The following is a 25,234-nucleotide window of genomic DNA, read 5'->3' on the forward strand; positions in this document are numbered from 1 at the left end:
AGAGAACCCACACAGACACAGGGAGAACATGCAGACTCCACACAGCTGGGGCTCGAATCTGGAACCTTCTTGCTGTGAGGCCACAGTGCTGACCACTGCACCATTGTGTCCCCTGAAAATGCCACCAGATCGTTTGGATTTCCTTTAAAATGAAGTACACATGAACATGAAGAGGTTTTCACAGGGCTGGTGGTGCAATGGATAGCATGACTGACTACTGTCAGAAGATTCCAGGTTCAACTCCTGGCTTGCGCACTTAAAACTTTATACTGAGAAGCTTTCACACCTGAAGTGTGAACCACTGCTAAAAGTCCCTGAAATCCTCCAAGGTTTCCTCCTTGTCTGCTGTAAACATGAACACATGCATGGATCCTGCTACCTCTCACATGTTAAGCTGGCACTTGACAGTGACAGCAGGAGAACAAAAGAGCTTGGTTCTCACGTTACTTGACAGCACTTTTTAGGGCCTGAGCCAGAAGGAACTTCTGGCAAAGACTCCATTATTTTTCCACTTTTTTTTCTTCTTGCAATCAACACTGCCCAGAGTTGATCTGCAGGAAATAAGACTCATACAATTGATGCAGTTTGGTCAGACGGTGCAGACACACTTGACACCCAGAGAGGTGAGCAGGTTTTGGACCAAGTTGAAACTTGTCAAGTATTTGAGACAGAAAATGACAGAAAGCTGTGGCTGTGTTCTGGTTCTGCATGTTTCAGATTTATTCCCCTCCCAGTAATGTCTTATTTCCAGCTCTGCTCTCCCTCAACTACTGTTTAGTGTCATATTTATTTTGCTGACTACTTCATTGACATGTGGTAAAAATGTCTTGTGTTTCCTGAAATTAACTGAGTGCTGCTCAGTAAAGTTGACATGACTTGAGATTCTATTCCTGGTTGGTCCATTTCAACATTCTTATCCTTCCTAGCATTGGAGATAAAGTTTCAGTCAGGGCTGTACTTGATTAGTACTGCATATAGTACACATCAGTCACTGCCATTACACAGTGGAATGGAAGTTGAAATACTGTTGACCAGCAAGCTGAAAACTGTTGTGGTATTTGACAATTCTATTGTTTCTGAATGAAAATCATGTGAAGGAGAATCATTGAGACATCCTTAAAATGGCTGAGGTCTCTGAGCTGCAGCAGGTCTGAGCTGCTTTTGATGCCCAGATGATGAGGAGGCAGTGAATGTTGGGTTTGGTGGAGCTGAAAAAATGCTGCAGGTGTTGAGAGGTCTGCTGGTGTCCAGGACTTCCTCTCCAGGTCTCAGCTTCTCCCTGCAGTTCCCACAAACACCACAACAGTCCTGGAACCCCTGCAGATGGTGGAGGAACATGATGACCCCGATGCACCATCAGGGCATCAAAAACCAGTCCTGATGATCAAAAAGGTCCCTCCACTCATCCAGCGTCAACTCTAGAAGAAGCTTCTGGAACAGATGCGCAAACGCACTCAACTAGAAATCATGATTTAAACACAATGTTGATTTTTACAATTTCCTTCAATGTTTTAAAAACCATCAAAGTAGACAGAAGCCCAGATGGTCCAAACCTGTTTCCTGTCTCCTGCCATTGTGCAGAGCCTCTGTTCTGTCCTGCTGCTGTCCAGTTGTCTCTACTGAGCTCCTCTGCTGGTTCCACCTTGAAGAGGGTCTGAGCTAAAATTGAACCTTGGGGAACATCAACCTTTGATCTCAGAGTTTTGTGTTTGATCTTAGAATTCTTTCTTTGATCTCATCTGAGACAAAGACATGGAAGCTCAATCTGGTGTTGAGGAGGCCCTGATCGTATAGTGGTTAATACTCTGTGTTGTGGCCGCAGCAACCCCGGTTCGACTCCGGGTCACGGCAGCATGAGACAAATTTCTTGTGTGTATTGATGGACACAAACCAAGCAGAATTTTCCCACAATGCAATAGGGCGGTGTTTGGTCAGTGTTGAGCAGGCGTCAGTCTGACAATGATGTCATATTATTTTGTTATCACTTGACCAGACCCAAAAGTAGGCTCCAGGTATCAGTCTCTTCTCAATGCTAATATCTGCTAGCTTAGTCTGCTACTTTGATGGCTCTGACTACTAAAAGGTCCAGACCCCTGGATATGGTGGTTCCTACCTAAACGTAGATTCTGTCAGCTCATGTTTTGAAATCAACTCACCATGAACACAAGTAGATTTCAATGGACTGCAAATGTGTCTCATTTAATGGTAAACATGTCAAATATAAATTCCATCACCTGAGGAGGTCTGCTGCTGGAATTAAGCTCCAGATATTCACAAGATATTTTATATCTTAAAATGAAGCATTTTTACATTTGATTTATTATTCATTAGCCTGCTTCATGTGGTGTGATTTTATGTGTCCTATATTGAATCGAACTTTGTAAACGATCGTCCCTCAGGATGTTGAATGATGTCAAAAAAGTGTTCTCTAAGCTCTCCTTTCCTCGAAATAGAGGAGTCTCTGCTGAGGTTGTTCCCTCTCAGAGTCCTGACGTCTATTCGGATGCACCGAGAGACTCAGGCAAACAGAAGACAAGGGCAAGTGAAGTAACCTGAAAATGAGAGGGGAGGTTCGACATCAAACTAAAACAGGAAGAACAGGACACAAATGGGATATCAAAATAAGAGAGACCATGAGACATGACCCCCCAGTTCCTGCTGCTTCCAGCTCTTCATATCGAGCCCCTCGTACAGTGGTTGAGAGAGACCACAAATATTCAAGGTGTCTACATAAATGGAGAAGAACACAAGGTGGCGCTGGACGCTGATGATGTTTTAACATATTGAAGTGAGCCCCCTAACACAGGACCTGCATTAATAAAACTCTTTGAAACACTGGAAGCTTTGCTGGATATAAATTCTCCATTCTAATCACTCACCTCCAGAACACATGGAGGAAAACCTCCACCTGGATTGGGGCCAGAACTCCTTGAAGATGATAGAAGAAGATGGAACTCCATTTCCTTTCTGAGTCTGAGTCACAGGGTTGATAGAGTAAAAACAAATGTCCTACCACAAGATCTCTTTCTAGTTCCAGGACCAACTGGAGAAATTGCCTTCAAAACCGTTTCTGAATTGAACAAAATGCTTTCCAGATTTATCTTGCAGGGGAAGAAACCCAGGCTCAAATTTCAACCACACCATGAATGAGCCCCAGTTCCTGCTGTACTGGCCCATCAAAATCTGGAAAAATGTTTCCGTAATGTCCAAATCTCAATGAATAATTTGGAATGTTAACAGGAGAATATCACTACAAGTCATTTAATGATGTGCTTTTAATCCAGGGTTCAAGCCTCATGAAATGAACCCTAGATTTAAATCCTGGATTCAAAGAGAGTAACAACTTTCTACTCACTTGTGGAAAATGGAAATTTAAAAGATTTGAAAGCCTGAGAAGAGAATATCACTGAGAAAGTCGGACTTTTTAGAATCTTCTTCGGTGAGCAATTATTTTAGAACACGACATCAGAAATGAAACAGACTTTAATGATCCAATGCTGAAAATATTCTTGGCTGCCCATCAAGAAACAAGTAAAACCTCATATCGTATGTTGTTTTCCGTTTGACCTGATTCTTGGTTGTCAACTAACTGGCTCATTGGCTTTCTTGATGGAACAACAAAAGCAAAAGTTGAAGACTTTGAACATCCAGGCCTCTGGCCTGATTCTCAGCTGTCATTTAAATTTCACATGAACTCAGTGTCCAAGCAAATATCTGGTTGGCTAAAATGACTTTTGTCGTTCTGTTGACTTTTTCCATGAGAAGTCTGGAAAAGTATTATAACACAGTTCATGTTCCCAATGTTGGACTACGCTGGTGGTTTCTATGAGAACACTGGTGACGGCCCCAGGCCTGGGTCCTATGCAGCGTTGTGTGTGCAGGGTCCTGTTGGTGGGTGTGTTTGTGTCTTTGCAGGTCTGACGTCCTCAACAGTCAGGTTCCTTCATACCTGACAGAGCTCATAGGTGAACCCTGCCTCTCGCCCGTAGATGCTGGGATAGGCTCCAGCCCCCCTGCAACCATTAATGTGGGTGTTTTGTTAATTGCATGCCACATGAAATTATTATTGGTCACTTTTCTAGCAACAGTCGCACAGTGGCAAGACAAGAACACTTCTACTTTTGATGATGACAGTTTGTTCAACACTAAACTTCATCCAGTACCATGTTGTCAAACACTGGAACATCCACAGCACCTGAACAGGGACTTGAACCCTGGACCCTCAGATTAAAAGTCTGATGCTCTACCGTCTGAGCTACTCAGGCTCTTTCTACAGCATTTAGACAGGAAAAGAAACACCTGTGAAGGTCAAACTGCTGCTTTCTTGACTTGTTCAATCCTCCATGTTAAAGTCCACCATGCTTTTGATTGGCTCTGATTCTCTGTGGCAAAATCCAACAAGAGGCTCCAAAAATGTCTTGAATGTCATAAGAATGCACAGGACAAAATGTTAGTTTCCTTCATGTCTGCAGTTCCTCCACTGGAAAGTAAAGTCAATGCTGTTCCTCTGCTGAAACCTGGGATCGGACCAGGGACCTTTAGATCTTCAGTCTAACGCTCTCCCAACTGAGCTGTTTCAGCTCTGAGGGAGGGCCCTGCTTCTCTCATTTTATAATCTCTTCCACTCTCACTAGAACTTAGAGAGGATTTGAGCTTCTGAAGTCATGACACATTGAACAGTTCTACAGGACCATTTTTGATGAATGTCTGAATCACACAAGCCTCTTTTGTTTGTCTTCTTCCCAGTTGCCTCAACATTGTGAGAGCCAATAATTCCACATCTGTACCAGACAAACCTCTGGTTGGTGGGTTTTCTGGATCTTTCTGTTCTAACAGTGTCTTTTGTCTTAATTATGCCACTTTCACATGATACAAACACAAAATGAAAAGCAGAACAAGCCAGAACCCAAAATATGGATTTGCAAGGTCAAACAAACAACAACCAGTCAAGCAAATCAAACCAACAGAAACCAACTACTGGTTCAAAACCAGTAAAAAACAAAAACAGAGGAAAAGTCTCTGTGTGCAAGAACATGCATGTGTGTGTGTGTGTGTGTGAGTTTAGATGCGTGTGTGTGTGTGTGTTTAGATGCGTGTGTGTCAAAAACTGACAACATGAGCCAACAGTGGTGGTGTCTGTCAAAGAGGTGGAGCTCTGTCCTTCACCTGCAAGATTTCAGCAGGCAGCTCAGGTCCAGTTTTCTTCACTGTGCCACCATGATAAGTTTCCTCCTGAGAAGTTCTTGTCCAAGGTCATAGCTAGTAAAAGAATTGTCACAGTGATACTGGGACCCTGCAGTCCAGTCGTCATATCCAGGACCACACTGGACATGGCCGTCTTTGTTTGTTTTGTTGTTGTGCAACGTGAGAGAACGTGACAGACCATTTTATACCAAAGACAGGCTCTGTGTGTGTGTGTGTGTGTGTGTGTGTGTGTGTGTGTGTGTGTGTGTGTGTGACCATGTTAAATTCTTTTAAATAAATGTGTTTCAACCTGCTATTATTTGTATGCTGTATGATTTCTGAAAACCAAGACTAACTAAGCGCACTGACCGATTGAGCCACAGAGACTCTGAGTCTCCTGCTTTTCATGAAGAGTTTTCAGGCTAATTTCAGAGTGTGAGGTCCACACTGCACATTTGAGGGAACATGAGGGACAGCTGAGAGTCTGACTGTCATGGTGAAAGCCTTCAGCACTAGAACTGATACAGCCCCCACCATCTTAACCCCCCCCAGACCAAACATCATCATCCAGCCTCCAACCAGAGGTCCATCAGTTATCATGGGAGCCACGTGTGGAGTCTGGATTCTTTTCTAGAAAGTGACGGCAATGACAGTCCTGCCAAGTGACATCACTGACATGAATGGATGACTTCAGTGCATCCAATTACCAAGTGCACTGCAGCAGTCCTTGTTGCTGTCTGCTGTTGTGTCACAGCAAAGTCTTTGGTGCTGGGATGAGGTCATGGAGACGATCTGGGAGCAGTCCTGATGTCAAATGGACAAAATGTGTCAACATGAAATAAAATTGGAAACCTATTTGAAGCCTTATTTTGTGTTTGATGGACATTTTTTTTTAAATCTCTAATGACTTGTTTTAACTGAACCTACTGGATCCTGTGGTGCCTGATGAGGAGACAACTTGCAACTCTCTTCTGGGAGGCCTCCCTGCATGCTCATTCAAGCCTCTGCAGATGATCCAGAATGCAGCAGCACGCCTGGTGCTTCCAGCCCAGCGCTGCTCCAAATCTCTAGCCAGACTCTTCTCTTCTGTTGTTCCCAAATGGTGGAACAAACTACCGAACTCTGTGTGTTCTGCTGAGTCCCTTTCTACTTTTAAGAGACAATTGAAGACTCAATTGTTCAGAGAGCACCGAGGCACTTGACCTGACTCTTCTCCTCTTTGTGCTGTGGGGTAGAATAAGTCAGAGGGTCCAAGACCCAGCACTTAGTGATTATGTAGCACTAACTGTGTTGTGTGATGTTGTATGTCTGTCAAAAAAAAGAAAAAAAAAAAGGGAGGGGGGGGCGACACTTCTTCTGCCACTAGATGGCGGTAGCTGTGACCAAATCACAACTGAAGCACTTTTGCGCTTCCTATGGACTTTTCCTTAATTAAGTCTAAATTCTTACTTGTGTTGTACGTCACTTTGGACAAAAGCGTCTGCTAAATGAAATTGTAGAATTGTAGAATTGTAGAACTTGGGTACAAAGTTGAAGAGGAGGGTTTTTGGAGGGGAGGGGATTTTTTTTCCAGTGTTGTAAATCAAAGTAACTACAACTACATGCTAGAATTTCTCAAAATGTCCTAAGATGGATTCCAAACCAAATCAGCTGTCACAAGGGAAAGTCTGCATGTAAACACACACACACACACACACACACACACACACACACACACACACACACACCAACTGACATTCCCAGGGACTAAACCAAACCAATTCCTACGTAACCCAAAGCTCCACCTCAGTTCCAGATGAAACTGGTTGAACATGGAACCGTCCCACTTGGAACATTTCCATCAACTTCACCACCACTGGAGTATCAACAAAGATTTTGGTCAACACCAGAATGGTTGAGACAAGACAACATGCTACCAATCCTCTCTCTCTCCCTCATCATCAGCTGCTACAGCCCTTGAAAGAAAACCTTTGACACATGGACCTACAGTAGGAGCAGATGTTGTCTCCCCTGGAACAGCAGTTTAACGTTGTTGGCAGGACTCGAACCTGCGCGGGGAGACCCCAATGGATTTCTAGTCCATCGCCTTAACCACTCGGCCACAACAACTACACTCCCACACACATGAGTAGAGGACTGATATTCAACAATTTATCTTCATCAAAGCACAGTAGATTTTTTTTATCTTCTCACAAACACAAACTATTTGTGTGTGTGTGTGTGTGTGTGTTGTTTACCAGCAAGCTGAAAACTGTTGTGGTTTTTGACAATTCTATTGTTTCTGAATGAAAATTATGTGAAGGGACTTCCGGTGACGCCATGATGTAGAAGACACGAGGGAGAATTGCTCCGAGAGAAAACTTATGTAAAAATAGCTCTTTAACGTGATATTAGCAGCAGAAAGGGGTCGAGGACGCGGATAATCAGAGACTAAAGATAAGAGAAATAAAATGGACAAAAAAGGGAAGTCAGCTAAGAAAGAAAATGCGAATGATACAGGCGCCGGTGGAGCGCGGAGCGCCGCACCGGGGATGGCGATGTCCGGAGACGAGGTATCGATGATATTAGCGGAGCTCCGTAAACTACGCCAAGAACATGCAGACGCGGTGACGGAAAACAAAGGAGCCTTAGCAAGACTAGAAGCTAAAATAGCTGAAATGGGGGAGAAAATGGCTCAGTTGGAGCAGCGGTCAGATGAGATGGAAGAGAGGATTAACGACACGGAAGGCCGGACGGCGAGGCTGGAAAGAATGGTCACTTTTCTACTTCAACACGAGGCAAGGCTGTCCGCGAAATGCGAGGACTTGGAATCAAGATCAAGAAGAAACAACATAAGAATACACGGAATCCCAGAGGGTGCTGAGAAAAACGACACCATAGGATTTGTGACTCATTTTATTCAGTCCTCAATGAACTTCCCTGATAAAATGGCGGTTCATTTCGAGAGAGCGCACCGATCACTGACTACGAAGCCGAGAGAAAACACGGCCCCCCCGCGAGCAATAATTGTTCGCTTCCTCAACTACAGGGTGAAAGAACGGCTGATTCAAGAAGCATGGAAGAAAAAGCTCACGTATGAGGGACGTAACGTCTACTTTAAACAGGATTACACAAATGAAGTACAAAAAAAGAGGAAACAAGTAAGGGAAGTTATAAAGAAACTGAAGGAGAAGAACGTGAAGGCACAATCTCCATATCCTGCACAGCTGAAAGTCTTTCTGGAAGACGGGACAAAGACGTTTGCCACATTAATGGATGCTGCACCCATGCTGAGGAATATGGGGATTCAGGTGGAGGAGGAGGACGAGACCGAGAGACTACAGAGAGTGATGGCGCAAGGCAGCTGGACCATCATGACGGGACAGAGGGGGAGAAGACAGCAGCCAAACATCACAGAGACGGATCTACGGGCCCTTATCAAGTGAAGTATTTCATACGAAGAGGATGCCCTGAAATATACATGATCAATAAAAGTGTCTGTTAAAAAGGACATACACGAAGACAAATGGAGCTGGTTAAGAGGTAATTTACTACTTATAAAAAAAAAAAAAAAAACAACAGACAAAATATTGTTTTGGTTCTATTTTGGAGCAAAATCACTGCTTTTGTGGAGCAAATGGCAACTTTACACAACATCCGAGAAGTTGCAAGTGCACATAGTGCGAACCACCAGAGGGCCTTCGTCACAACTCTCTGGTCAGGGGACAGTTGGGAGTCTTGTTTTTCTTGTTATTGTGTATTAGTTCTTGAGGAGATGCAGACTTGTCTTTTTCGCTGTGCTACTTTTTGCACAGTTATATTAGTTAATAAGAGATGTAAAGTTACTGGGTTTCCACTTAAACAAATATGAGTAGGCTAAACCTTGTGTCATATAATGTCCATGGGTTGAATCACCCCATAAAGAGAAAGAAAATACTGAGTCAATTGAAAAAAATGCAATGTTCAATAGCTTTGATACAAGAAACACATCTGGATGACAACGAATGTAACAAACTGAAAAGGGAATGGGTAAACCAAGTATTTCATGCTTCTTTTGGAAAAAGAAGGGGAGTAGCCATATTAATAAATAAATCCCTGCAATTTCATACAGAGAAAGTGATAAAAGATCATCTGGGAAGATATATAATGATGGTTGGTTCCATAAGCGATATGACAATATCCATACTAAATGTTTATGCCCCAAATGAGGAAAATGCGGCATTCTTTAAAAATATAGCCAACGTAATTGCCAACAATGGGAAAGGGATGATAGTGATTGGGGGTGATTTTAACACAGTGCAGAATGGTAAGCTGGATAGATTGCCTCCAGAACAGGGACCAAGTGTCAAAAAAAATCGAAGGTACTAAATAATGTCATAAGAGAGCGAGGTCTTACTGATCCATGGAGAAGAATTAACCCTAGAGGGAAGGATTTGACTTTTTACTCAAACCCACACGGGAGTTATTCAAGGATAGATTTTTTCTGCGTTTCACAACAACATATGCATAAAGTGCTGGACTGTGGCAGAGACACCATAACTATAAGTGATCATGCTCCTATTACGCTAACGGTAGATATGGGTAATGAATCTTTTTTCAAATACTGGAGACTTAATGTATCTCTGTTATCAGATGAGAGTGTGGTAAAGGAACTAAAACAAAATTTAAAGGAATACTTTCAAACTAATGACAATGGGGAAGTTTCACCTTCAATTTTATGGGACGGGGGGAAGGCAGTTATTAGAGGGAAAATAATAGAGATATCTTCCAGAATGAGAAAGGCCCGATTAAAGCAACAAAATATGTTAGAGAATAAAATTAGAGAGTTGGAATTGGAACACAAAAGAACATCAAGTAACTCAACACTTATCGAACTGAAAAAAATCAAACAACGGCTCGATGAACTATTAACTTACAAAGCAGAGGGGGCTTTAAGGTTTACGAATCAGAGATATTATGAGATGGAGAATAGAGCCAGCAGATTATTAGCATTTCAACTTAGAAAAGCCCAGGCAAATAGGACGATAAATAAAATAAGACATCCTAACTCTAAAAAATATATGATAAAGCCAACGGAGATAGCAGCAGCGTTTGCAGAATATTATAAAAATCTATATGATGACCCTGACTCGCAATCACTAGAAAATAAAACACTGGCATTCCTCAAAAGATTGCACTTACCGTCATTATTAACAGAGGAGGCATCTGAAATGGTTAGGCCAATCTCAGTACAGGAAATAGCTAATACAATTAAGGTACTTAAAAATAATAAATCCCCTGGCACGGATGGGCTCTCGGGAGAATTTTATAAGTGTTTTGCGAAGGAGATTACACCAGCCCTTTTCAAAGGATTTAATTATGCCCTGACATCAGGTGACCCAGCAACATCTTGGTCAGAAGCCATTATCTCAGTCATACATAAAGAAGGAAAGGACCCAACCACATGTGAAGGATACAGGCCTGTCAGCTTGTTATGTAGTGATCTGAAGATATTGACTCATATTTTAGCACATAGGATACAGATATATATATAACAAAATTAATCAAACCAGATCAGACAGGGTTCATCCCTGGTAGACAAGGAGCTAACAATATTAGGAGAACATTAAATCTTATATCATGTACTAAAAACAACAGACAACCCGCTTTGATGCTCAGTTTAGATGCACAAAAGGCATTTGACCGGGTAAAATGGAGCTTCCTATATCGGACATTAGAAGTTTTTGGGTTTCATTCAACATTTATAGATTGGGTAAAATTGGTTTATAAAAACCCCAAATCACGGATTAGAGTTAACGGATGCTGTTCAGATTTCTTTCCCCTCAAAAGAGGGGTCAGACAAGGGGATTGTCTGAGTCCATTGCTGTTGGCATTAAGTACTGAACCATTAGCCGAATCAATAAGACAAAATAAGGATATTAAGGGAATAAGAGATGAAGGGGGAGTGGAGCATAAAATATCTTTATTTGCTGACGATATATGAACATATCTAAGTGAACCCTCCTTAACTATACCAGCTTTATTGAACAATCTGAATGAATATGGAGAATTATCAGGTTATTTAACTAATGAATCTAAGTCAGTAGCAATGATGCTTTCAGGCAAATATCCAACTGAATTAGAGGGAAAGTTCAATTTCAAATGGACCACCACAGGGTTTAGATATCTTGGCATCATTATTACTCCCATTATATCACAGCTATTTAAAGAAAATTATGGAAAACTGATTACAGAAATAAAGAAGGATTTGGCCAGATGGGAGATATTGCCCCTGTCGATGGTGGGAAGAATCGAAACAGTGAGAATGAACATTGTACCCAGATTGTTGTTTCTGTTCGAGTCACTGCCAATTATGGTCTCTAGTTCAACTTTTAAGATGTTAGACAAAATCATATCTAAATTTGTTTGGCAAAATAAAAAAGCTAGAATCAAATACAAAATCCTTCTTTGCCCAAAAGAGAAGGGAGGGTTAAATTTACCTGGTCTAAAAAATTATTATTGGGCAGCACAACTTAGAGCGATTATTACGTGGATCACGAAGGAGACAGACACAATGTGGGTGGGAATGGAACAAAATTCCTGTCAGAAAACACCTTTGGAGGTACTCCCGTTTTTGAAAGAGAAGATGCAGAAAAAAGAGGGGCTGCGTAATGACTGGATTAGGGTAACAATAAAAGTATGGTCAATAGTGCGAAAAAAAACTGAAAATATCGAACTCAATAAGTAGAATCACCAAAAAAGCAGGAAATCCAGACTTTTTACCATCTGTTATGGATGCAGGGTACAACAAATGGAGAAGTAAGGGGTTAATTTATATTGCACAAGTTTTCAATGGACAGTATATGAAGTCGTTTGAGCAACTTAAAAAAGAGTTTAACTTACCGAACCATGACTTCTACAAATTTCTACAATGAAGACACTACCTTCAGAAGCACAGAGAGTGGGAAAATATTTGTAGAACACCATCTAAGCTGGAGGAATTGCTGTTGTCGTATTTGGAGGGGGAGACTAAAAAGGGGTTAATATCAAAAATCGATAGAGTACTACAACATGAATGTAAGGACAACAATTTGGATGTTAAGGAAAAATGGGAATTAGAAACAAATACGATTATACCAGATGAAAATTGGGAGGAAACATTCAGAGCAGGACACAAATTAACAAGCAGCCCAATGTGGAGGGAGTTTGACTGGAAGGTGAAGATGAGATATTTCAACACTCCATCTAAGACTTCAAAATATAGCAACACATCTGAACTGTGTTGGAGAGGATGTCAGTTAATAGGAGATTTTACGCACATATTCTGGGATTGCCCACAGCTGTTGAACTTCTGGGAGAATGGTCGGAAGGAGATTGGGCAAATTTTGGACATTAATTTTGCTTTGGACGCAGCAATGTTTATCCTTGGCATACCACCTGAGAATCTGACAGACAGAAACCTGATTGCTTTGTGGAGGATTTTGATTCTGATCGCTAAAAAGACAATAACAGCCTGCTTGCTAAAGCCAGAACCTCCAAACATATCACAATGGAGGAATAGAGTAAAAAATGTATACATCATGGAAAAAATCACAGCAAGGTTACAGCTGAAAACAGGACAGTTTGCTGAAAGATGGGCACCAGTGAAAACAGTATTGGAATTATAAACATCAACATTTTTTAAAATTTTTTTATTTATTTATTTTTTTTTCATGTGTGTCTTGGAATAAGTATCTGAACACTTGTCTGGAATATTTGTCTGCGCATCTCTGTCATGTTCTATCTGTGCTGTATGTATGTTAAATAAAAAATAAGTTCCAAAAAAAAAAAAAGCCTCACAGTAATTCAATAATCTAGAAGTAGAAACCAGAGTCACTTGGGACAAAGATGGGATTCAAACCCATGCGTGCAGAGCACAATGGATTAGCAGTCCATCGCCTTAACCACTCGGCCACCTCGTCTGCTGACAGCAACCCTGAGCTTTTAAACACCTGAACTCTTTGGAGCCTATTTGTCAGAAATGGACCCAGCAGGAGCCACTGAACACAACTCTGACATAATCAGGCTTCTTCCCAGCAGCATCGTGCTACAGAAGGCAGAATACAGACCATCGACACATCATCAGAGTGAACACCAGCTGATGTTTACAAGTTTAATTCACCTCTTACTACAAAATGACATCCAAGCTCAGATTCTCTTGTCCTGATTGAACAAGTAAATGTTTAAGAAGATGAGAGTACCAGACTTTTTCATCCAAGGAAACAAGCATCCTATCACTGTCCTATGCAGAGTTTCTATGAAAAAAAGTGAGACAACCCCAAGATTTTCTTTTTCCTCTTGTTGGATTTTGCCACAGAGAATCAGAGCCAATCAAAAGCTTGTTGGACTTTAACGTTGGAGGACTGAACAAGTCATGACATCATCAGTTTTACCTTCACAGGTGCTTCATTTACTTTACTTTCAATTTTACAGAGGTAGAACCTGAAATCAAAGCTGTCTGTCAAAAGAAGTGAAAGCTTCCCAGGCTGTGATGTTCTTGTCTACAAACTGTCTTGTATGGAGCTTCAATCTTTAATAAAAAGAATAAAAAGAGGATAACATTTGTTGTGATTTGGCGCTTTAAAAATAAAACTTACGACTTACATGGAAACTGGGGGGGGGGGGGTGGAGCCTCCATCAGGTATGTGTTTGATGTCTGAATTCTGTCTCTGATGTCTGAATTCTGTCTTTGATCTCTGGGTTCTGAGCATTGGTCTCCTGCTTCAGTCTTTGATCTCTGACTGATCCTAAACTAATCAAAGGATCACATCAGCATATTGGTCCAGTCTACAGATGGTGATTTTACCTATTTGAAGCCTTATTTTGTGTTTGATGGACATTTTTAAAATCACTAATGATTTTTTGACTGAACATCCTGGACACTGTGGTGCCTGATGAGGAGACAACTTGGGTACAAAGTTGAACAGGAGGGTTTTTGGAGAAGGGATATTTTTGCAGTGTTCCAAGTCAATAATAACTGTGGCAAAATGTCATCATTTTTCAAAATGTCCTCACGAAGATGGTTTGAAATTCTGTCTCTCCCTCATCCTCAGCTTCTACAGCCCTTTAAAGAAAACCTTTGACTCGTGGATCTAAAAAGATCAGATGTTGTCTCCTCCAGAACATCAACACTTTAACGTTGTTGGCAGGACTCCAACCTGAGCAGGGAGACCCCAATGGATTTCAAGTCCATCGCCTTCACCACTCGGCCACAACAACCACATTCACACACAAATTTGTAAAAGATTCACATTGACACAATTCTTTAAAATTATGTTACAAGCCCATTTGTGTGAGGTCCTATTTTCTCTTTTTCAGCATTCCTTTGTTTCCAGGTCTCTAATAAGTGCAGAATTACAAAGACAAGCAAGCTTGATCCATCCTGGGCAGGTGATAGGAGCCCATTGACCACTGGCCAGAGACCCTGGCACAGACGTTGGGGGTGGTGATAGAGAGCATTTCTACAATTATATTCTACATTTATAGAAGTCTACAATCCTACAATTTCATTGAGCAGACGCTTTTGTCCAAAGCCACTTGCATATGTTTTTGGTGAGTTTGGCTCCTGAGCTCAAGACAGTTGTGACTCATAAAGGACAGCTTCAAACGCAGCTGTGAAGCCTCATTGTCAGCTGGGAGGAACGACAGGTGTCTCCCTCTAGTGGCTCCTCACAGCAACACAAGCCTCATTTCATTCACATGCATCCACCACCTCACTACCAAAGGCCAGTTGGGCCTCCACAGACAGGTGAGTTTCAAGTGTTGGACAAAGGTCTTTAAGATGTTCTTATTAATTCTATAACATCTGAGATTAAAATCTATGGAATTACAACTAACAAGCAGTCAAACACCTGATCAGATGCTCCTTCATGAGGCTGAGAAGAATCAATCTAAACTGGGATGAAGAAAATGAATTGAGAAGAGAAACCTACTGATTGGATGACATGGACCCACCTGATCCATGTCAGCCTTGTTGGAGCAGAAAGAGGTGGATCAGAGGAATCAGTGGATCAAGACTCAGGTGTCAGATGCAGAATGTCTTTATTGACAATGGAGTCAGAGAAATCTTCCAATGTGAGAGAACGTGACAGACCATTTTATACCACAGACAGGCTGTGTGTGTGTGTGTGTGTGTGTGTGTGTGTGTGTGTGTGTGTGTGTGTGTGTGTGTGTCCTAACTGACTGGAAACTGGATAATAACCAGACTAACTTTTATTATTGACCAAGTCTGGGTGACTCACTTAATTCATAACTGAAGTGATTATTTAATTAATAAACAGAACATTTGTCCAAAAGTCATGATCAAATTCATGTAAAATCTGAGCAACGAGGGTTTGAAAATGTTCAAATGAGCCAAAACAATGTCCTGGGATCCAACCAGGGACCTTTAGATCCACACCAATCTTCCCTGACCTCATAGAAACTGGAACATTTCAACAAATAAATTCAAATTCAACTAAGCAGCAACTCTAGAACAGTCAGAGCACTTGCTAATTCCCCTGTTAGCTCCAGATCAGACAATGCAGGCTCACCTTCACGCTTGGTTGTACGACCGTCACCAGTTGAATCTTCTCTGGTTTAACAAACTCTGGGGACTCAAGACACAAGTCAGCACCGGTGCAGGTCCAGATCCAGATGTTAGCTGATGGGGACAATGGCTTAAGGGAGCTCCAGGTAGCTGGTTTGAACTGGTCCCTCATCTCTGTGAGGAGAAACCATCTGAGGTGGAGGGTGAAGATCTGCTTTGTCCTCCTGATCTCCCAGTAAAGCCAGTATCAGTAGCGGCTGGCTCATAGGGGGCGCTGGGGCGCCGCCCCACCAGCTGTGGAGAGGAAAATCCCTACATGTATTGATACATATATATGTGCATATGTTTACAATTTGTATCGTCAGTGTCAGCCTTACTTAATTGTGTGTGTCTACATGCAATATGGGTCATTTAAACAACATTTACGCCAACTGACTCATTCAATTAATAGTGAATTTACTCTGATAGACTGTATAATTTGTCTTTAGGGGCGCTCGTCAAAGCGCCCCAGACCTGCAATTAATTAGCCAATCCTGTATGGTTGCTAGGGAAAAATAATGAATAATTGGCCAATAAACATCGCCAAATTTAACGGCGTAGGGGCGCTGGAAAAGTCGCCCCTACGCCAACGTAAAATGCGTGAAGGTTTGGATTGCTAAAGCTAGCTGAGGAGCCCGCGATATTCTTTTTGCGTAGTGAGATTCCCAGATTTCCGAATCCCTACGAAAAAAATACCGCGAGAAGTGAGTGAGAGAGAAAATGGCGACAACAACGATCGAAGTTCAAGAGCAGCAGTTTCCACCGATTTCGGTGAGATCCCTTTTAAATTTCCCTTTTGCGAGGAGGACCATGGCGGAAAAAATCCGCGTTAAGGAGCTGGGACCGGACAAGCCTGAAATCAACATCCAGCAGTCCTACAACAGGACTTTTTGCCGGAGCTGGTTTCAGCGCAAGCCGTGGCTGACGGGTTGTGGAGCAGCCAACGCACTTTTTTGCTTCCCCTACATCCCTTTCAGGAGTGACCGGTGTGATTCAGCATGGACACAGACAGGAATCACTGACCTAAAGCACCTCTCCGAGCGGATTAAGAAACACGAAAGAGCGAAAATTCACATGGAAAACTGCGTGAAGCTAGCGGTTCTTGGGAAGATTAGCATAGCAACGCAGCTCGATGACAGTCACCGCATCGCTGTAAGGAAGCACAATGATGACGTAGATAAGAACCGTAACATCTTATCTAAGATAATTAACTGTTAAATTCCGTGGTGCTTTTGAACTGGCTCTGCGGGGACATGACGAAAGTGATTCCTCTGACAACGCTGGAATATTCAGAGGTCCAGTTGACTTGATGGCATCCATTGATCGGTACTTGAGGGAGCACCTTGAAAATGCAACCGTTTTTAAAGGCACCTCGAAGACAGTACAGAACGAGCTCCTGGACTGTATGCTGGCAGTTTTGAGAGAACAGATCCTGGATGAAGTTAAATCGGCAGACTTTTTAGCGATCCAGGCTGATGAAACTACTGACGTTTCAACACAGTGTCAGTTAGTCTTAGTTCTGAGATACATTGACGACCGCCACAATATTCAAGAGCGGTTCTTTGAATTTCTGAAACTGCCCAACACCTGTGCGGATGCAATAGCCAGTGCCTTATTGGAGAGGCTGCACAGCATCCTTTCTGAGGGACAAGAAAAGAAGCTGATTGCCCAGGCCTGTGATGGGGCAGCTGTGATGAGGGGTGCCAAAGGAGGAGTGCAGCGAAAGGTACAAGACATCTATCCAAACGCTCACTATGTTCACTGCTATGCCCATCAGTTAAACCTGATACTGCAGCAAGCAACCTCCCACATCCCTCAGATCAGTCACTTTTTTTCTGACATGGGGGGATTTGCTTCTCTTTCCTCTAAGTCAAGCAAGAGAACTGCAGTGCTTGATGAGAAGTTTGCGCACCGACTTCCAAGTGCATCATCAACACGTTGGAACTTCAACAGTCGTGTTAACACAGTTTATGAGCACAAGAAGGATCTGGTGAATTGCTTTCAGGCTATCCGGAACAGTGAAGGGTTTGATAGCCAGACAAAGAGAGAAGCTGGTGGCTATGTGAGAATGCTGGAAGATGAAACTTTTTGTTTTTTACTGGCCCTGTTCCACAAAATCATGCCACATGTGGACATCCTTTACAACCAGCTGCAGAAGAGAAACATTGATGCTGTCTACATGGCAGGAGTCACCCAGACATTCATTGACCACATGCAGGCTATCAGGTATGCTAAATTAATTAATTTGTAGCCTAACCTAAATTTCTCTGTATATGTAGACTTAAATGCTTATATATCATCTTATTTAAAGAATTGATTTATCTGTATAATATAACTGACAGTAATGACATCCACCTTTGGTTTTGTTAATGTATCCCTAACCAGTTTTTAGAACTTACTCATGAAACTTATGTGTTGGGTCAGGGAGGATGTGCCTACTCTGGCTGAGGATGAGGAGTTCAGGGGACCTGCTCAGGAGCCACCCGCAAAGAGACGCAGAACCTTGGGAGAAGACACACTGCACCATTTGGCACTGGAGGTAAGAACTTGCTTTTTAGTGTGATTTGAATCACATTATTAAATAAAATCAAAATAAGATGTTGGCCAAATGATACAGTGGTCCAGACTTAAATGTATATTGTTTTATGATGATGTGAATCATTACAGTATGTTTATTACATAATGTAGGCTAGCTCATCAGGTCAATGTATTAAGACAAGTGAAGATGCAATAATTCCTATTTTGTATAATTATATCATTGCATAGGTATGTGACACCATTGTGAGCCATGCCAAGGAGAGATTTAGTTTCACCAAGCATTTTGTCAGCGCCACACTCCTGCAAGGAGACCTGTTCCCACAGCACAGCCGAAAGTTCCCAGATTCAGCACTGAAAACCACAGTGGAAGCCTATCCCTCATTGGACAAGGCCAGACTTTAAACAGAGCTGTCTCTGATCTACGGGAACGAAGAGTTTCAGAGTTGCAGTGGTGCACTGGCTCTCTATCAGGTTTTGATGGAAAATAACCTTCAAGACACGTTCACTGAAACTGTAAGTCTGCTCAACATCCTCATCACCACACCAATGACAACGTCAGAATCTGAGAGGTGCTTCTCCACTTTGAAGAGGATAAAAACTTTTCTTACAAATACCATGGCACAAGATCGGCTCAACGCTCTGGCTATGCTCTCCACTGAGAAAAAACTGACACGAAACATTCCTGGTTTCAACACCAGGGTCATTGAGAAATTTGCCTCCCAGAAAGAGAGACGAGCAAAGTTCCTGTACAAATGACTGCTGAATTCGAACACACACCCAGAAAGACTGAAACAAATAGACAGAGAGACAGAGGGAGAGAGACAGGTAGACGAAGAGAGAAAGAGAGACGGACACAAAGAGAGAGAGACAGAGAGAGACAGACACACTAAGAGACAAACAAACAGAGATAGAGACACAGAGAAAAGGACACAAAGACGGAGACACAGAGAAGGAGACAGAGACAGACACAGATGAACAAAGAGAGAGACAGAGAGAGAGAGACACACACATTGTTGATTTGTATCGTATAGATTAAGCTCAAATCACCTTCTGTAAAGTTAACATCATTGTATAATATTTGATCTCATAAAATTGACTGTAGTTGTAAATTGTTGTTGTTTTTTTTGTCTTTGAAACTGTCGATTTTAAGAAGGAAAGTAAATACTATTTTAAAACATTTAATAATTGTCCGGCTGCTCTTTTTGAATGATTATACTAGACTAGGCACGGAAATGTTTTTGGCACACCAGCCCCACCAAGAATTTTTTTCACCAGCCGCCACTGGCTTCTGTCATTTAGTTTCCAGGAAATGTTGATGACATACTGGGATTTCTTGTTCTCCTGCTGTCACTGTCAAGTGCCAGCTTAACATGTGAGAGGTAGCAGGATCCATGCATGTGTTCATGTTTACAGCAGACAAGGAGGAAACCTTGGAGGATTTCAGGGACTTTTAGCAGTGGTTCACACTTCAGGTGTGAAAGCTTCTCAGTATAAAATTTTAAGTGAGCGAGCCAGGAGTTGAACCTAGAATCTTCTGACAGTAGTCAGTCATGCTATCCATTGCACCACCAGCGCTGTGAAAACCTCTTCATGTTCATGTGTACTTGATTTTATAGACAATCCAAACGATCTGGTGGCATTTTCAGGGGACACAATGGTGCAGTGGTCAGCACTGTTGCCTCACAGCAAGAAGGTTCCAGATTTGAGCCCCAGCTGTGTGGAGTCTGCATGTTCTCCCTGTGTCTGTGTGGGTTCTCTCTGGTACTCCAGCTTCCTCCCACAGTCCAAAGACATCAAGAGGGGACGAGGCTGATTGATCCTCTAAATTGACCGTAGGTGTGGCTGTGAGTGTGAATGGTTGTCTGCCTGTATGTGTTGGCCCTGTGATGGACTGGTGACATGTCCAGGATGAACCCCGCCTCTTGTCCGAAGGCTGCTTGGATAGGCTCCACCCCCACACACAAACCTTGACATATAATCAGTGGAGAAAAGGAAATTTATCAACACTCATGACTTCATCTGTTTTGAGGACTGAACTGGATATAAACTCTGAGAATTCAGAGTAAGGACCAGGAGGGTGGGACACAATAATAGATAGGAGGAAATGTGGACTCTGGGTTCTTTTCGAGAATGTGAAGGCAATGACAGTCCTGCCAAGTGACATCACTGACATGAATGGATGACTTCAGTCACATGACTGGATGACTTCAGTCACATGACTGGATGACAGTGTAGATGCCAATGTAGAGGTTGGGGAAATAGTCTCTGAGAATCCAGCTTGAACCAACGCCCTCCTTGTTCTTCAAAAACCCAAACAGCGACCATCAGTCTCCCTCCAATCCTGTACTTGGGTTCAATGTTGCTGTTCCATTTTGCAGCAGTAGGTGTCGCTGTGATCCCAGGTTCAGTTCAAGAGTCCCAACTCCAGCTCATGTTGGTGACCTCAGTGGCAGGGTAAAATGGCGCTTCAGTGGATCATGTGCATCAACTCATGTCTGTCCTCACTGCTCCACAGGTCTGTCAAATGTTCTGTAAAATAGTTTGACCACAGCAGAGATGCTAGATTAGGAGTTGATGGGAGTTGTTGCAGATACCAGTGTCCAAAGTCCAGCTTGAACCTAGTTTGTGCACTTATTTGTCAAGCTAGCAGAGATTCTTTTCACTGCCAAGCTAAAGTGACTTCTGTCAACAAAGGTAAACACACAAAAGGATATTTCTACTGTCAGTTCAAGATTTTTATCAAACTCCTTTTTCATAGCTTCAACCTTCCTCTTGTGTTAGCTTTCTGTTCCCATCTCTGATGTTAACAGGTCAGTTTTGACCCTCGTCTTCAATCAGCTGTAAAATAAACTAAAAACAATTTTCTATCATCCAAGTTGTTTCCCATCTCCCGGTTACCTTGTTAGGCTTCCTTATCCATGGAAATATTGATTGGAATATTTTGTTGTGGGCCTCTGGACCTTTTTTTAGTCAGTAAACCCTCGATTTCAGTTAAAAAAATGATCAAATGAACCTCCAGAAAATCATAGAAATAAACAAAATGTTGTTGTGTTTCCTGACCATTACTGAGGGGTGTTAGAACACATCTCTGACATGGATTGGTTTGATTTATTATTCATTTTAATATTATTAACTATTGTAACATCCATGGTGTTATGGGTCAGTTTCGACCCTCATATATTTACTTCAACAAAAAGGCAAAAAATTCTCTTTTTTTTCAGCAATAGAACTTTAATACAAACACAAAATGAAAAGCAGAAATGGAGTGACTGCAGGAACAGGAGCTCCATGGAGCTCAAAGGAGTGATCACTCTCAACTTTGAGCAGTCCTGTTCAGAGTTTTCCAACAGGGCTTTGAGAGACCAAGAGTTCCCCAGAGCTGCAAGGAGGAACAAGAAGGAGACTTGGAAAAAGAAGGGAGGGAAACCTGCTGATGTGTTATGAACTTAAGTCACATAAAGTTCTCCATTTATTGAGTTTGTATTTTAAAACTTAAATGTGCAGTTCAGTGTTGAACAATAAAGAATGTGTTTATTGGTGATAAAGCATTTCAAGCTTTAAGTAGGAGGAATTGCTTTCTTGATCACCCCTTGACTAAAAACACCTACAAAATAAAACACACCACTGCTGTGGGCACCCACCTCATGGGAGTCAGGCCCCTGGTGGTCATGGCCCCCAGGAGCCGTGGTGGGCGTCCCTGATTTTCATTTCTAAAAGGTGGCAACCTGACAGCAAACAAACCCATCCTCTGAACCAGGAGTCTCAGTTGAGGCTGCATCTGAAACCAAAGACTGTGTATGAATAACTGTCAACCCACATTCTTTGTCTGGACTAAAAGTTAATTAGTTAACAGTTGGCTAAGCTACCTGTGGTCAACTACTGATTTAAAAAAGGTCCAGAGGCCCACAACAAAATTTTCAAATCATCCAGTCATGTGACTGAAGTCATCCAGTCACGTGACTAAAGCCATCCAGTCACGTGACTGAAGCCATCCATTCATGTGACTGAAGTCATCCATTCATGTGACTGAAGTCATCCATTCATGTCAGTGATGTCACTTGGCAGGACTGTCATTGCCGTCACATTCTAGAAAAGAATCCAGACTCCACATGTGGCTCCCATGATAACTGATGGACCTCTGGTTGGAGGCTGGACGATGATGTTCTGACTTGAAGGAAAACTCCTTGTCCAAATTCCATTGTGTTCAAATTTAAAGTCCCACAATAAGAAGTAGCTGAATCTGACAGGTGAAGGTTTGGAACTACAAGATGGTTGATGTTTTCTTGACTTGATGCTCTGACTGTCAGGGTAGATGACAGCTTCTTTCTGCTGCTGCATCTGAGTGGCTATGATTGGAGGTTTTACCTCCCAAGTTTGTCTGGTTCCAGGGGAAATTTGAAAATTCCAGTCCCCAACCTTGGCTGTTCTGAAACTCTTCTCCTGAATCACTCCTGAGCTGCAGCAAGAAAAAATACCAGTGCCCAACCAGATCAACTTCATGGCTGCTAACAGCCTCAGACACTTGATTTCCATCAATCTGGAGCCAAGAAGGCCCTCACCTGTGGTTCTCCTCCAGGAGGGTCCAGGTTCTGCCATTGTGGCTCCTTGTGCCACTGCCAGAGAGCCTCAGCTGCACACTGCAACATTTCAAGAGGAGATTTACATTCCTTCAAATGTCCTGACATCTTATTCCAATGGTTCTGTTCCATATTTATATTTTAAAATCAATCACACAATGAAAGCTGCCACAGCTGGTTTAACAGAGAGAACACACTAAGAGATTTGAAACCAGTAAAATATGCTTTTCTGTGTGCAAACTAGTGAGGGGCATGGAAGGATATTTTACCACCAATACAGAACCCAAACTTTAGTCATGTGATGAGATGGCGACTGTGAAGAGTGATTATGAAGTTAATGGACAAAATGTGAATTGAAAGAAAATACATTAAAAAATACTAAATAAACAAATAAATAAAAGAAGGAGCACAAATGACATTTTTCTGCACAAATTTACTGGTATTAGACTGCATTTTTGGTTCATGAGTAGATGAAAGAGTATCACATATATATTATATACATGTGATACATGCACGTGGCTTTGGACGAAAGCTGAAAGAAATTGTAGAATTATTTAAATGTACCAAGTGGACTGTTTCAGGTTTCTTGAAGATGCTTCAGCTCTCATCCAAGAGGCGTCTTCAGTTTTCTTCACTGATGGGAGGATTTATAGCTCTGTGGGGGCGGGACCTTCTACAGAGGTGATTGACACATGTGAGCTCTGGGTGTCAGAGTTGTTTTGGTCAGGTTGTGAAAGGGAAGTTGACTCAACTGGTATCTGTGTCAGTTAAAAGCCTCACAGTAATTCCATAATGTTGGAGTAGAAACCAGAGTCGCTCACAATGAGGATGGGATTCAAACCCACGCGTGCAGAGCACAATGGATTAGCAGTCCATCGCCTTAACCACTCGGCCACCTTGTCTGCTGACAGCAACCCTGAGCTTTTAAACACCTGAACTCTTTGGAGCCTATTTGTCAGAAATGGACCCAGCAGGAGCCACTGAACACAACTCTGACATAATCAGGCTTCTTCCCAGCAGCATCGTGCTACAGAAGGCAGAATACAGACCATCGACACATCATCAGAGTGAACACCAGCTGATGTTTACAAGTTTAATTCACCTTTTACTACAAAATGACATCCAAGCTCAGATTCTCTTGTCCTGATTGAACAAGTAAATGTTTAAGAAGATGAGAGTACCAGACTTTTTCATCCAAGGAAACAAGCATCCTATCACTGTCCTATGCAGAGTTTCTTTAAAAAAAAAAAGTGAGACAACCTCAAGATTTTCTGTTTCCTCTTGTTGGATTTTGCCACAGAGAATCAGAGACAATCAAAAGCTTGTTGGACTTTAACGTTGGAGGACTGAACAAGTCATGACATCATCAGTTTTACCTTCACAGGTGCTTCATTTACTTTACTTTCAATTTTACAGAGGTAGAACCTGAAATCAAAGCTGTCCATCAAAAGAAGTGAAAGCTTCCCAGGCTGTGATGTTCTTGTCTACAAACTGTCTTGTATGGAGCTTCAATCTTTAATAAAAAGAATAAAAAGAAGATAACACTTGTTGTGATTTGGCGCTTTAAAAATAAAACTTACGACTTACATGGAAACTGTCTGGGGGGGGTGGAGCCTCCATCAGGTATGTGTTTGATGTCTGAATTCTTTCTCTGATGTCTGAATTCTGTCTTTGATCTCTGGGTTCTGAGCATTGATCTCCTGCTTCAGTCTTTGATCTCTGACTGATCCTAAACTAATCAAAGGATCACATCAGCATATTGGTCCAGTCTACAGATGGTGATTTTACCTATTTGAAGCCTTATTTTGTGTTTGATGGACATTTTTAAAATCATTAATGACTTTTTGACTGAACATCCTGGACACTGTGGTGCCTGATGAGGAGACAACTTGGGTACAAAGTTGAAGAGGAGGGTTTTTGGAGAGGGGATATTTTTGCAGTGTTCCAAGTCAATAATAACTGTGGCAAATATCATCATTTTTCAAAATGTCCTCACGAAGATGGTTTGAAATTCTGTCTCTCCCTCATCCTCAGCTGCTGCAGCACTTTAAAGAAAACCTTTGACTCGTGGATCTAAAAAGATCAGATGTTGTCTCCTCCAGAACATCAACACTTTAACGTTGTTGGCAGGACTCCAACCTGAGCAGGGAGACCCCAATGGATTTCTAGTCCATCGCCTTCACCACTCGGCCACAACAACCACATTCACACACACATTTGTAAAAGATTCACATTGACACAACTCTTTAAAATTGTGTCACAAGCCCATTTGTGTGAGGTCCTATTTTCTCTTTTTCCGCATTCCTTTGTTTCCAGGTCTCTAATAAGTGCAGAATTACAAAGACAAGCAAGCTGGATCCATCCTGGGCAG

At 42.1% G+C, this 25,234-nt stretch overlaps 3 non-coding genes across 3 annotated transcripts; all 3 read right to left on the reverse strand.

The window, feature by feature from the left end:
* Positions 1-4,192: 4,192 nt before the first annotated feature.
* trnak-uuu (transfer RNA lysine (anticodon UUU)) lies at positions 4,193-4,265 on the reverse strand. The gene has a single exon. It is a non-coding gene; the product is annotated as a tRNA-Lys (tRNA).
* A 2,946-nt stretch (positions 4,266-7,211) lies between these two features.
* Positions 7,212-7,293, reverse strand: trnas-aga (transfer RNA serine (anticodon AGA)). Its single transcript has one exon. It is a non-coding gene; the product is annotated as a tRNA-Ser (tRNA).
* A 7,025-nt stretch (positions 7,294-14,318) lies between these two features.
* trnas-uga (transfer RNA serine (anticodon UGA)) lies at positions 14,319-14,400 on the reverse strand. Its single transcript has one exon. It is a non-coding gene; the product is annotated as a tRNA-Ser (tRNA).
* Between the last annotated feature and the right edge of the window lie 10,834 nt (positions 14,401-25,234).

Source organism: Aulostomus chinensis, chromosome 4 (genome assembly GCF_037954235.1).
Source record: "Aulostomus chinensis isolate RoL2024-O1b breed Wild chromosome 4, RoL_Achi_v1.0, whole genome shotgun sequence".
NCBI lineage: Eukaryota > Metazoa > Chordata > Actinopteri > Syngnathiformes > Aulostomidae > Aulostomus > Aulostomus chinensis.